We start from the raw sequence: 15,297 nt of genomic DNA, 5'->3' as shown, positions 1-15,297 counted from the left end.
AAGTCAAGAGCTGACATGGCTGCAAAGTCTTAGCGAGATGACAGCTACAGTAAGGCTGAAATACGTAACCACTTTAATTTTCAAATCTAGTAGATCTTCTTAATTTCAAATGTAGTGCTTGTAGTTTTTCTATTTGACTTGGATTGCTGAGCATATATATCTTATCATATATCAGATATCTTCTTTACAGTTTATGCAGAACTTGAACCACTGATCTGCCACATTTTTCTAAGGAGGGATGTAAATATGAATAAATAAATGTAGTTTTAAATACTATAGAATAGAATAGAAATGGTAAAGAGATCTGACTTGCTGTCCATAATGGATCCTATACAAACTGCAGCAGGAGTGAGGTACACAAAACCGTTCCAAGTCGATAAGATTCTTAAAATTAATTTTTTATCAGCATTGTAAACTATTTTCAAGATTTGATTAATAAAAAATTCAAAAGAACAGCATTTGAAATCAAAACCTTATATTACATTATAGATGTATTTATTCACTATCACTTTTGATAAATTTAATGCATCCTTGTTGAAAGAAAGAAAGAAAGAAAGAAAGAAAGAAAGAAAGAAAGAAAGATCTTACTGACCCCAAACTTTTGAACAGTAGTACAAGAACTCCATTAAATAAATCAATCCATTAATAAGTCAACCAATAAAATAATAAAATTATATAAAAATAGAATAAAAACAGATTATATATATTAATAAAATATTGTATCTAATAATAATAAAAAATACAAAAGTTTAACCACTAAATATTTAATTATATAATAATAATAATAATAATAATAATAAAGATTTATAATACTGTGGCTACACACAGTTGAATGCTCAACAGTTGTCTGCTCAGGCTTTTTACTCAATGATTTATCTTTCTTATTATAAACACACTCTATTAATTTGAGTCATCAATTACAACCTGATTGGCTGAGTGGAATGTTTCTGGCTTTCTTTTACAAAACAAAGTTGTTCATAATGTATCATATCGCCTGCCAAAATTTACTTTTTCAGACCATCTGCTGAGGAATTTTGGAGTTTCACATGACAGAAAATAAGCACTTTTTTCTAGCCCTTGTGAAAAATGTCCCATTTATAGATGTTGTAACACAAACATATTCTTCATCATGTTCGGCAATCTTTAAATAAAACATTTTTTATGACGAGGAATTGGTCCTTGTGTTAGTTGATGTACTACAAACAATATATGTTAAACAGGCTCTGCTGGTTTTAGATAAGTGGTGCTATAGTTCAGAGTGAGGAAATCATTCTTCTGTGGACTGTTGATTTGAAAAAGCAATATGAAGCTTGAAATAACAGATAATATTACACCCTGGGATTTGCAGCTTATGAGAAGACCAGTGCTTTAGAGAAGAATACCAAAATTCAGCATGACTTGCAAATGAGCTCTGACACATCTGTAGGAAATAGAACGCTCTGCATAGAAACAAACCATAAAAGAGGTTTAAAATAAAATAAAATCTCACTCTTTGGTACTTGACAAAGTCCCTGTTGAGAGGGCAAGTTTGATGGGCTATGAGCTTTTTATTCAGGTAGTCAAAAACAAATGAGTGAACTAGCACACAAAGTTAAAATGCATCGGTGCTCTTTCACCAGTTCAGTAAATGGACCCTTTGAACCTCACACTTTCTCACATCTCCAGGTCACTCTAGGAAACTCTGACTCTGAGAGGTAATGGTGTTTTTGCCAGGTTTATCAGCACCTTCTCCTCTCGCCGTGCTTGTTCCACTTGAAAGATTGGGATGCATTTAGAAGGGATATATTGGAGGGTCAAGTGCAGGAGCACAAAATAGCTGAGGAACAGTGCCGGCAATGAGCTGCAGTGAATACAGTGAGAGAGCAGAAAATGTCATGAGAAGGGGAAAAAAATCAATGTGCTTGAATTAATTTCATCCAGCCATCAAATATGCCATGACAACTGGTGCGTGAGGCTTATTTTTGCAGTTCAGAGCCACTTTCAAGAATTCAATACAGATTGCGGTGGAAAGTTTACAAAGTATGCAACCCACTATTCAATATTTAACAGGAAACAAATGTAAAAAAAAAAAAAAAAAAAAAAAAGTTATTGGTATATGGTTATAGCAGCGGGTGAAGAAAAGCTTTTCATGAAACTTTAATGCATAATATCAGTAAATAAGATTTAAGATTCACATATCTAGTCATTTAAACTGATTCAAGAATGTTTTTTTTTGTTGTTGTTGTTTTTTAATTCAAAGAGTCAAACCAGTGACACGTAACGAAGACTCTGTTGCTGAAATTTAGTATCTTGTACTGTGTTCCAATTCACAGGGTCCCCAGTGTTTACTGCTCTTTACTCCCTGAGCACAGGGTATCTGGTGAAGTTCACTTCACTTGACAAAAAGCATTCATTCGAACTTGGAACACCCTGCAGCATTATCCCACACACATGGCACTTGAGTCATGTATATTAGAGGAGTATGATGTCATAGGCTACTTCTGTAAATAAATATAATAGAAATAGGACATCTGTATATAATGCATTCAGGTGCATTTAAATAAATATTAATATTAATTTTATTTTATATTATATTTAGAAGTGTAAAATATTATATAATTAAACTTTTTTTGTACGTTGAGTGCCAGTATTCAATGTAATGACATATTCAATTAACTCAGGTCAGGGTTTAACATAGAATGTAGTGGTTTTAACATATAATTTTTATTTATTTATACTACCATTTCCGAAGTAAGACATGTTTTAAATTAATGAATACTTTTATTCAGCAAGGACACATTAAACTAATTAAATGACAGCAAAGACTTTTACACTGTTTTTTTTTTTTTATTATTATTTCAAATAAATGTTGTTCTTTATTATAACAAAATAAACAATTGAGTTATATTATATGAGTCTTTTGATTATTTAACTGTAAATTTTCCTCTCCACTGCAAATGAAGTGATGTGCCTTTATTCTGACAGCCATTTGCAGTGTGAACTTATCATGATCGCTCCCTTCAGACTGGAAGTCCACTTCACAGGGCACTTACAGTATGGTTGAATTAAATGCATATTCAGTCAGTTATTTCAGTCAGCACTGATGTAAAACAAAAGATTCATAAAGCTTCGATCTTCTTGCTTCAAACATGCTCATCACTTATTACTAGACCTGATTCTACTTCTTGTTTCAGGGTGATTTTCCACAAACGCTTGAAGTACATCTGTGGCATGCAAGCAGCATTCTGTTCATTTGCTGGTAAATCCGAAGCAACAAAACATGAATAAAACAGCAAAGCTGGCATGTTCTTGTCCTGAATCATCTGGTAAACAGGTGAAACAAGCCTGAGACTCACATGCTTAAGGCAAAGTGGTGTCAAGAGAAGGGCATTTGATGGGAATGGGTCCTGATGGAGCTGATGTAAAATTTATTTGGTGAGCACATGGGACATCAACTGGATAAGAAATTTAATGTACATGTAATGTAAATGTACACATGTAATGGTCATATATCACCTCTATTTGTCTCTGCAATTATTAGACCCCCTTTGGATGCAATAATTGCACAATAAAAAAAAATAAAAAAAAACACAAAACTTTCACAAAAAAAAAAAAAAAAAACGGCAGCAACATTTTACATTTTTAGTTTACAGTATAAAAACAGATTAACATAAACATTGACTGATAAATTATACCAAATCACTAAAATCTGTTAATAAACTGGTTAAACATAATTTTGCTTTCTCCAAAAGTCATCTCGTCTAAATAAGAAGAAAAATATGCACAGATCAAGTACCATTTACATTTAGTTATTTAGCAGACGTTTTAATCCAAGGCGACTTACAAATGAGGACAATGGAAGCAATCAAAATCAGCAAAAGGGCAATGATATGCAAGTGCTATAACAAGTCTCAGTTAGCTTAACGCAGTACACATGGCAAGGTTTATTATTATTATTATATTAAATTATTATTTAATATATATAATTAATAAAAATAAAAAAGATAGAATAGAAAAAGAATAGAGTCATCGACCAGGAAGCTTAACAGCATGTGCGGTGGAGCCGGCGTCAGCTTTCTGTCATTCAGCTAAGCGCTCTTTGTGTGTCAGTCCTAAACTCTGTGTTAGTGAGTCTTATTTAGTGTTGTCTGTCCTAAGAAACAATCTAATAAGCTCCACTATGTCCAAAGCTCATAAAAAACCTAAGCATTTGGAGGGCGAGAGCAAGCCACGTTATAGACTGTGTGTTCCTCCCTGTCCATGCTACATCACTGGTGGGGATACACACAGGCTGTGCGTGGCTTGTTTGGGAGCGGAGCATGCAGATTCGGTGCTCGAGGGAGCCGACTGGGATGAGGGCTCGATGCTCCGCCTGTCTTCCTCTGAGGAGGTTGACATGGAGAACGTCGATGAGGCGCCCCCTCAATCGCCCCAGTATGAGGAGCTACTGGAGGTGGTTACTCTCGCTGTGGCTATGCTAAATATTGATTGGCCTGCAGAGAAACAGGCCGAGCCGCAGCGAAGCAAGCTGGATAAATGCTTTGTGCGATCGAGGCCACCACCTCCATGCCGGTGCCTGCCATTTTTCCCTGACCTCCACACCGAGGTGTCGAGGTCGTGGGCCAGGCCTTTCTCGGCCCATCTCTTCATCCATGCTTCTGATTGTTATGGGAATGTGGCGGCGTTGAGTGAGCATGGCTACAGGGCGATGCCCTGGGTTGAACAGACGCTAGCTAGCTATCTGTCCCCAGGTGCGGCATCGTCCTTAAAGGCTCCAGCACTGCCCTCCAAGCCACTGCATACAACATCAGCGCTGGTGGGCAAAGGGTATGCGGCAGCAGGTCAGGCCGGTGTGTGTCTGCACAGAGTGTCTGTGTTACAGGCATACCAGGCAGACGTGCTTAAGGAGCTAGATGAGGGCGAGGAGCTTAACTCTGATAACATCACAGAGTTAAGAAGGACCGTTGATCTCGCTCTCCGTGCCACCAGGAAGAACGCCCGTGTTACTGGGTGGTCCATGGCAGCTATGGTGGCAGCAGAGAGGCATTTGTGGTTGACCCTCTGTGTACCAGCTCCTTGTCTGGGTCGGGGGCTTCTAAGCCTAAGCCAGATCTGCGTACCTTAGGCTAGGAAGTCCTCGGCCAAAAAGTCCTGCAGGCTTGACCCAGTTAGCTTGACCCAGTTAACTGACCGGTTGGTACAGTGCTGGAGTTCCTGCAGGCCCGCTTCTCCGCAGGGTTGTCCCACTCCACCCTGAAGGTCTATGTGGTGACCATTGCAGCCTACCACTCCCCTCTCTGTGGCCAGTCAGTGGGCAGACACCACCTAGTTACACGTTTCCTCTGTGGTGCGCTGAGGCCTCCTGTATGATCTCGTGTCCACATGTGGGACCTGGCTGTGGTGCTAGAAGCTCTCTGTAAGCCTCCATTCAAGCCAATCGAGGAGATCTCTGACCGCCACCTCACTTTCAAGACTACCTTTCTTCTGGCAATATTCCGGCATCCCTGCCAGTGCTTGCTTCAGTGTCGAGGAATGTATGGTTACGTTTTGTATGCAAACATTAATGCCTTGAATTTTATGTGAGCAGCTGTTGGTAGCCAGTGCAAAATGGGTAAACAGAGGTGTGACATGCATTCTTTTTGGCTCATTAAAAATGTATCTTGCTGCTGCGTTCTGGATTAATGATCATCAATCATAACTCCAAGGTTACTGGCTGTTTTTGAAGGAGTTATGGTTGATGTGCCCAACTGGATGTTGAAATTGTGATGAAACGATAGGTTTGTTGGAACCACAAGCAGTTCTGTCTTGGCAAAGTTGAGTTGAAGGTGATGGTCCTTCAACCAGCAAGAAAGGTCTGTTAGGCTAAGTTCACACTACAGGACTTTAAACGTCGGCAGATCGCTGTGCTGTTCAGACTACATGACTTAATTGTCTGTCTTGAAGTCATTGTGGTGTTCACACTATGCGACACTAAGTAAATGATCCACAACAGGGGGTGACACACTACAGGAGCTGACAACAACTCTGTCACCCAATGACTCTACACAATCCCCAAACAACGTTGTTCACGAAAACACATGCGAGAAGTTGAACATGAAAGACACGAATTAAGAAGTGAAACAGGAGTTGTTTTATTTATTTTTTGTTTTTAAATGGACATCGGGAAGAAATTAGTACTGCAAGCTGTTTGCATGATGATCTGTTCTGAAAAAAAATTTGCTCCATTTTTTGTCTCCAAACATTTCTTAAAGCAGTGTTGCTGCTGTTGTTTTTCTTCCACTGACCTCAACACATGCCTTGCTCTCTCATTGGCTGTAGCTTGTTGAGACACCTTTTTTTTGTTTATGTAGATTTGTTCAACCGGTCCAGATATTTAGCAGGCTAGATATTAATTTCAGTGAGCCTCTTTGATGCGAGTGCTGATCACCCTCTGATTTTCCTCCAATCAGAGCCCGACCTGTCGGGAGCTCGTTAACTTGCAAGTTGGGCTTAATTCGGGCTTAAAATCCTGTAGTGTGAATTTAGCCTTAGACATGCTGAGATGCGAGCAGCTATCGTCGGATCATCAGGATAGAATGAGAGGTAGAGTTGAGTGTCGTCAGCATAGCAGTGATATGAAAAGCCATGTTTCTGAAAGACAGAAGCTAGTGATGCCATGTAGACAAAGTAGAGAAATGGTCCATGAACTAAGCACTGAGGCACTCAAGTAGTTAGATGTTGCGACTCGGACACCTCACCTCTCCAAGATACCTTGGAGGACCTATCTGAAAGGTAAGATTCAAACCACTGGAGTGCGGTTCCTGAGATGCCCTTTGCCAATAGGAGGATCTGGTGGTTAACAGTGTCAAAAGTAGCGGACAGATCCAGCAAGGTAAGTACTTAAGATTTGGAATCTGCTCTTGCCTGTCTTAGGGCTTCAACAACTGAGAGCAAGGCAGTCTCGGTTGAATGTCCACTTCTGAAACCAGACTGATTGCTGTCAAAAAGGTAGTTCTGTGTGAGAAAGGCAGAGACTTGGTTGAACACAGCTCGTTCAAGTGTTTTTGCAATTGAAGGAAGACGGGAAGCTGGTCTGTAGTTCTCTAAACGAGATGGGTTAAGGGTGGGTTTCTTAAGTAGTGGGGTTATATGAGCCTGTCTAAATGCTGAGGGGCATTTGTCTGGTGGTAGGGAAGACCAGACCAACTCTGCTTGCATTCATGTGCATTGTTGAGATGAGAAGTAATTCATGTAATGCCCCTCCTATAGTGTCATTACGAATAACCCGGACACTGACTCATTGACCCTGAGTTGCAAATTAAAGTATCAGCAACATGTGAGAAGTGGCGGTACACAGACACACAAAAAAAGTAAAGGTATGCTAAAGATTAAAATAAGTGCCGGTACTCTGCAGCCGTGTGAACAGCCCACTTCGATTACTCTTTATTGCTGTCATGTGATCTATATTCACCATTGTGATGACTCACACCATGGCATGTACATAGTTGGAAAGAGTCATACAAAGAAATAATCAGAGAAGAACCTGTTCAGAAATACAGTGATTTTCCTGAATAAAAAAATCATGCTGCACTTTAACACAAGCTAATACAGGTTTTTGATGTTGTCACATGAAATTTCTTACCATTTTTGCTATTGTGGTAGCTCAAACCAAATCATGTAGTTGGAAAGAGTCATGCAAGGTAAGATACAGAAGAACATTTTCCAGAATAATACAAAAATCATGCCGTGCACATTAACACAAGTTAATACAGTTTTTAGCAAGGCAAGTTTATTTATATAGCACATTTCATGAACAATGGTAATTCAAAGTGCTTTACATAAAAGGAAATACAATAATCATAAAAAAAAAAATCACAACAATAAAACAAGGAATTTAAAAACTTTTAAAATGATTGAAAAAATGATGTACAATTCATTTAAAACAGTTAAAAATAGAAAATTATTATAGATAAAAAAAACAGTGCAATCAATTCAGGCATAGCACGATGCTCATTCAATAAATGCACAGTTAAACAGATAAGTTTTGAGTCTTGATTTAAATGTGGCTAATGTTTTAGCACATCTGATCTCTTCTGGAAGCTGATTCCAACTGCGGGCGGCATAATAGCTAAAAGTGGACTTCCCTTGTTTTGTGTGAACCCTTGGTATTTCTAACTGACTTGATCCTAATGATCTGAGTGGTCTGTTAGGTTTATATTCAGTGAGCATATCTGCACTGTATTTAGGTCATAGGCCATTGAATGATTTATAAACGAGTAAAAGTACTTTAAAACCAATCCTGAATGTAACTGGAACCCAGTGTAAAGACCTGAGGACTGGTGTGATATGCTCAGATTTTCTGGTTCTAGTAAGAATCCTGGCAGCAGCGTTCTGGATGAGCTGCAGCTGTCTAATGGTCTTCATTTGAAAGGCTGGTGAGGAGACCATTACAATAGTCCACCCTGCTTGTGATAAAGGCGTAAACAAGTTTCTCCAAATCTAATTCTTGCAATGTTTTTGAGATGATAGTATGCTGATTTAGTTACATTTATACTGAAACTAAGGTCTGTCTCCAGAATCACACCAAGATTCCTGACTTGATTTTTAGTTGTTTGACCCCTAGAGTCAAGGTATGCATTCACCTTAAGAACTTCATCTTTGTTTCCAAATGCAATTACTTCAGTTTTCTCCATGTTTAACTGAAGAAAGTTCTGGTACATCCAACTGTTAATTTCATCAATGCATTGGCAGAGTGAGTCAATGGGGCTGTAGTCATTTGGAGATAAGGCTAGGTAAATCTGGTTGTCATCTGCATAGCTGTGATAAGCAATTTGGTTCTTTCTCATTATTTGACTTAGTGGGAGCATATATAGGCTAAACAAGAGCGGTGCAAGAACTGAGCCTTGTGGGACTCAGCATGTCATGGACATCTACTTAGACTTATGCTCTCCTATTCTCACATAATAACCTCTCCCTTTTAAATTTGACCTGAACCATTTGAGTACCATCCCAGAAAGCCTGACCAAGTTTTCCAGACTCTCTAGAATATGTTATGATCGACAATGTCAAACGCAGCACTAAGATCTAGTAGTACCAGCACTGATATTTTGCCAGAATCAGAATTATAGTGAACATCATTTATTATCGTTATGAGTGCTGTCTCTGTGCGGTAATGCAGTCGGAAACCAGATTGAAAATTGTCCAGGTATCAATTTGAGTTTTAGTAGTTGTTCAGCTGATTAAAAGCTACCTTTTTAATAATCTTGCCTGTAAAAGGAAGATTTGATATTGGTCTATAGTTGCTCAAAATGGTGTTAGTGTATCAAGATTGCTCTTTTTCAGAAGGGGCTTAACAACTGCAGTTTTCAGGGATTTTGGAAAAGTCCCAGAAAGAAGTACCACTTCTAAGAGATCTGCTTCTAAATAGTTTTAATGTAGATTATTGCAGTCCTAAATTTGAAATAAAGCAAACTAGCCTATTGATACCAAGATCTTTTCAGCACTTGTCCCAACCCAGAGAACACACGTATGTCTGCAAGATGTCTGCTAAAGATCTCTTGATCTGGAAAGCATCTGCTGTGTACCAACATCTGACAGACATCTTTAAGATGTCAGTTTTACATACAGTCTAAATCATAAACATCTTAAAGGCATCTAATAAATGTCTTTTTGACATCTCTTAGGAAACATCCTATAGATGTATTGCAGATAGCAAATACTCAAAAAAAATATATATATATGTATATAAAGATATAAATGCAGACGTCAAATAGACAACCCGTTTTTGTGTGTGTATCCAGAACGCTTATGTTCTGTATGTGCAGCCAGATGTCTCTCTGTTTGTCAGTTACCTGAGATAGATCTATGCTCTGATGAATTGTACATCAGTGTTAAATTTACAGTGACAGAAAGTTACTTTAGGGGATGTTTACATTTCACAGACAGACTTTTGTTTTCCTCCAACCTATTCCAAATAATATTAACTATTTTCCCTTGTCTGTTGCCACAAGCAAACCATACACTCAGCAGCACATGTTCTTTGCGTGTGCACCCTTTACAGGTGTCACATGCAAACAGATGTACACTATAGAAACACGATTCGTATCAAATGAAGGCAGTGCTTTAAGTGGAAAAAAATGCTGGTACTCTCTTGTGCACAGGCTGGCATTTGCAAATCATTGTCACAGTTTAATTTTTTCACATTGCATTAACAAATACGTGGAGATATTGCTGGTACATGATAGATTTATTACAGGGCACAGGGGCCAAAGTGGCACCAACACCAGATAGTATGATTTATATAGTCTCATTATTAACCCAGACACTAACGTTTTGATTCTGAGAATAGAATATAGAGAAGAGAATAAATATAGAAGTGCTGTACTGCAAAATGGCCCACTTAGAGCACTGATTACAAGCATTTTTACAGTGTTCAAGCACCAATGTTATACAAAGGTCAATAAAGCAAAAAAGCATGTGACCTTGAAGACAATGGGCCATTTTCGTTTGACTACAACTGTTTCTGTCAATTTGAGAGAATTTTAAAAGCCATGGCAAAACTTGAAATAGAAGTCTGAAATAGAATGATATCTCTCCTCACTAAACACCCAAGGTCACTGAAATCGCAGCTTGAGCCCCGAAGGGTTGCATCAGTCAGGAAACTCATGCAGCAGCATGAGAGCACCACAAGGGGGGCAAAGAAGAGGCAGCGGTGTGCAATGGATGTATCATTGTATATGGCTGCATTGATGCGTCTGCACTTCTGATATCTGCCCAACTTTTTAAATGTCAGGCCTGAAGGTGTTTGAATAAAACATCAGCCTGCCTGCTCGAGTTCATCTTCAGCTCAGCTTTCACGGCCGTGGGCCATCTCCTAGCACTGACCTCTATCCACATTAAGAGTCTGAGAGGTGTCACTTAAAACCCACCTTCTCTTCATTCTATGACCCTTCAACAGCCGTCCCAAAGAGCCACTTTACTCTGCAAACAAACATGGAGACCTTGACCCCTGCCCACACTGACAGTCATTGATAGTACAGTTCATAAATACATAAATAAATTTGTTTATTCATTATACGCAAACAAGCTCATCTTCACATGCATCTGGTTAATGATAAACAGACCGTGTGTCTCTAAATATAGGATGTTCTCTGTAATAATGAGTAATGATGGACAACATGGCCAGTGTAGCCAAAGCTCATTACCTCTCTCCGGTCTAAGGCAACTGTGCATGTTAGTGCAGCGTGAGCTCACTGCTAATCATTGGCCATGGCTCAGCCCCTCTGTACTGCTATGACAGTAATGCACACATCAGGTGGCATTAGTGCAGAGGTGAAATAAGTGCAGTGTGGGATGTTTTTTCAATGCTAATGTAAGAATGTAACTCATTTTCCAAGCTTTCCACAATATACACAACATTTCCAATTTAGTTACATGCATTTTTTTCTATAAACTTTTTAAAGCAGCATAATGGAATACTTTACATTAGTGGCAGTATTCAATGTAAGGCAGTATTTTAATGACTACTTTTACTTTATGTAGAACAGACTAATTGTATTATTTTATTTACTTTTAATTGTTTATACTACCATTCAAAAGTTTAGGGTCAGTGTAATTTTCTTTTCAGCAAGGAGGCATTAAATTAATCAAAAGTGACAGTAAAGACAGTTACAAAATATTCAGTCAATTCAAATGCTTTTTTTTTTTGTATCAATGTATCATGGTTTTGTCAAATAAGCAAACAAACAATTAAACGGAATAAATTAAAATAGTATATAAAATAAATATAAAACATTAAATATTAGTCAAATATAAATATCTAATTAAAATAATAATTTTCTGAAATACTGTATATTAAAATATAAAACAGTAATATTAATAATAATAATGATTCACAATATAACTATTTTTCTGTATTTTGATAAATTAAACACAGCCTTGGTGAGGATAAAACATCTTACCTTATCTATTTTTTTATAACATCAGTGTATATTTATTACATTTTATTTTTATGTAATATTTTATGAGGGGTACATAATTATTGTGTCCCCAACGGATTTCTTTAATGAAGATGAAAAAGGTATAAAGGGCTCTATTTTTCTTTGGCCCTCTGGAACTGAAAACCCTAATTCCTTACATGCTCTTCTTGCATCCAATATTTTCCCTGCTTAAAATATTCTCATTAATGGGGACAATGGCACATTGAAACCTAACAAAAATGTATGTGGTGCAGAAAGATCTGTCAAACGAGAATGTTCAAGTTCTTGAGCTAGTTTCTCACCATCATTTCTATTTCTAGAAACAACCTGGAGACGGTCGGCTGAGCAATAGATTTCTGTGTCAGAAGTGGAACCTAGAATCAGGAAGTTTTCGAAATTATATGTCCATGAATCCAACTATTTTGAACTTTTAGGTTCATTCATATAATTGCACATTTGTGAGTTTAAGTTTATGGTTGATGCTTTAACTAGGGATCATCATCTTATAACCATCAGATAAGACCAGACCATAAGAAATACTCTTAGTTTGTAGATGTCCAACTTTTTCCCTCTTGAAATGCGTTGGGAAATTAAAACTTATAAATGTCAAAGCAGCAATTAGCTCTAATTGAGCCTTCTGGATAAATTCAGAGTCACAGGGAGAGTGGATACGGACAGGGCCATTTGCAGTGCTTATGGAAATAAAGATTATTAAAATGCATTTCTGTATAAATTGTGATTGTTGGTTTTCTGCACAGAAATAATAAATAACAAGCTCTGATGTGTAGCATTATGAGCACAACATCTGCTGTGGGACTTACTGTACTGTGCATTTCAATTAGCATGGTCTGCGGGACCCCGTTATATTCCCATTGCTCTATATGCTTCTTGCAAAGTATCTTATTTTTCATATAAAACTTGAATTTAAACGCAATGTTCCCTTTTTCCTGACATTTTGATTGACGGTTGGTGGGGTAGTGAATTTGAAGTTGACAAGCCCAAGGCTGTATGTACCCATTCAGTCGACAGAGCTACTTCATTGCATTCTTTTTCTCCTTTCTCAGCACACCGCAATGGAGACACCCAAGCACGACAGAAGAAAAAAAACTTTTATTCCATAACACAGTTTCTTCTGCTTCCTTGCATCGGTTTCTCTCTCTCTTCCTGCCTCCTCCTCACGCACAGGAGGGAGCCAGTCAACAAGTAGCCAGGGGTGATACCAACAATTTTATTTGCTCTTCATGTTCGCTCCTAATACATATGCTATTGGAAGATGGGAGTTTTTAAAAAGAGCTAAATAAATAATTAAGCCTATTAACTCATGGCCTGCATTTCCCGTCGGAATCAAATATTTATTTTGTGCCCTGGGTCAAGACTGTGCCTTGCTTTTAGTAGATTCTGTCATGATTTTTCACGCTTTTCCCTAAGTTCTCTTTGAGGTGGAAAAAGAAGGAGACACCTCAGCTGTCAGGGTTGAACTGGAGACTGAGTTCTAATTATACTAAAGCTTCAAGAAAGTAGGTTATTAAATATTTTTAAAAAGTTTACTTTTTTAGATATTTACTTGCATTATCATATTTACAAAATACTTGCATATGTTCTACTGCTAGGATCATAAGCTAAGCATGTATTTGTTTGCAAATTCTATGACTTTTAACAGATCTTTTGCGCATAAAAATACCATAAATTATGGTAATATGTAAATGCCAAAAACACTGTTCTATTCTGTTCTATTTTTATTCTATTATATATTATTTTATACTATTTTGTCAAAATGAATTACAAATAAAACACAAAAAAAGAGAAAAAAAGTGTATTTAGCTCCCATACAGTATGTAAAATTTATATTCGTTTTGAAAGATTACCTTGACATTAGCATTCCATGAAGATAAAGGTAATTAAAAACAGGGGAAATTAGTATGCAAAAGTATTTGGCTTTTTACATCCAGACATATACTTAGAATTTGGGGGGGGGGGGGGGGGTAGGGGGGGTCCAATATACTTATAAATTTAAAAAGCTCCAAGTGGCACCGATATTTTGCATATTGCACTACTAAAAAAATTAATCTTTGCTATCACAAGAATAAATCACATTATAAAATATATTCAAATATAAAACAGCTATTTTAAATTGTAATAATACTTCACAATATTGCTGTTTTTGTAGGCCTTGGTGAGCAAAAGAGACTTCTTTTTTTCTTCTTTTTTTTTTTCAAAAACATTAAGCTTATCAACCCCAACCTTTTGAACTGTAGTGTAATTCATCTGTAAACAGATCCCTGATGATGTCAGCTGCACATAAACACATCTAGATTGCTATTTCACATGCACCACCAAATCATCTTGTCAATATAGCAGAGCGCATTATGAATAAACTATATTGTTGGTTTCCTTTCCAAAATGACACTTCAAAATGCAGTTGAGGAGCCCCCTCTCAAGCTGATCTTGGCCCCCTTCTAGCCCTCCTCATAATTCGAACACTAGGTGTAGGCATTATTGCTCCGCTTGCATCCTCTTGAGAAGGACCCCTCCTTTTGGAATGACAACAGCAGAGTGCATATGCCAAAGTCGGTACTCTTTTATATGTAAATATGCTGTTGGAAATAATGAGCTCAAGTAAAATGAAATGGAATCAAGGTTGAACAAATGGAGTGGATGATTTACCACAATATAATGTTCAGTTCATTAGGTGTTGCTCTGAATAACTTAACAAATTAACATCGAGTCGAGTCGAGATAAAAAACAAGTGAAATAAATAAATACAATATATTCTTCTTCTTTTTGCATATGCAGCATAAGACACCCCCGCCAGAGAGACAGAGAAGGAAAGACCCTAGACTTTGAAGTGCTAATAGGTTAGATCATTACCCAGCCGTCGCTGACAGATGACTAGGTTCGCAGATGCATTTGCAACATGTTCTCTGTGTTTCAGCAGCATTAACGAGCCCATTCTGATGGTCTTCCAGCCTTTTTGACTCTCACTTGTTAGTGCACATATCATTAACAGATTTCTGATGCCTTCTGAGCAAGTATCACACGATTTCTCCATCAATCGCCCCTTTTTTCCAGCACTCCATTCGGCCATTTGTTTGAGACAACGGCATAAAAGAGTCGCCTCATAATAGTTATGAATGACATGCATAAGAAGTTGCGACAAAAACAGAATGATAAGAGAGAGAAGGCAGAGCAAAGTGTAAACAAACGACCTATCAGTTCTGTAATCCAAATACGCAGCTTCTATTTGGTTCTAGAAGCATGGTGTGCTGTTTCTGTGCATCCAGTGCCCCCTACTGGCAACAAGAAATATTTCGTCTGCAAACATGATTAAACATGCTACATGTAAACAAACAAACTGTGAGAG

The sequence above is a fragment of the Cyprinus carpio genome, chromosome B19, assembly GCF_018340385.1.
Source record: "Cyprinus carpio isolate SPL01 chromosome B19, ASM1834038v1, whole genome shotgun sequence".
Lineage (NCBI taxonomy): Eukaryota > Metazoa > Chordata > Actinopteri > Cypriniformes > Cyprinidae > Cyprinus > Cyprinus carpio.
Note: the sequence above shows the minus strand (reverse complement) of the source record.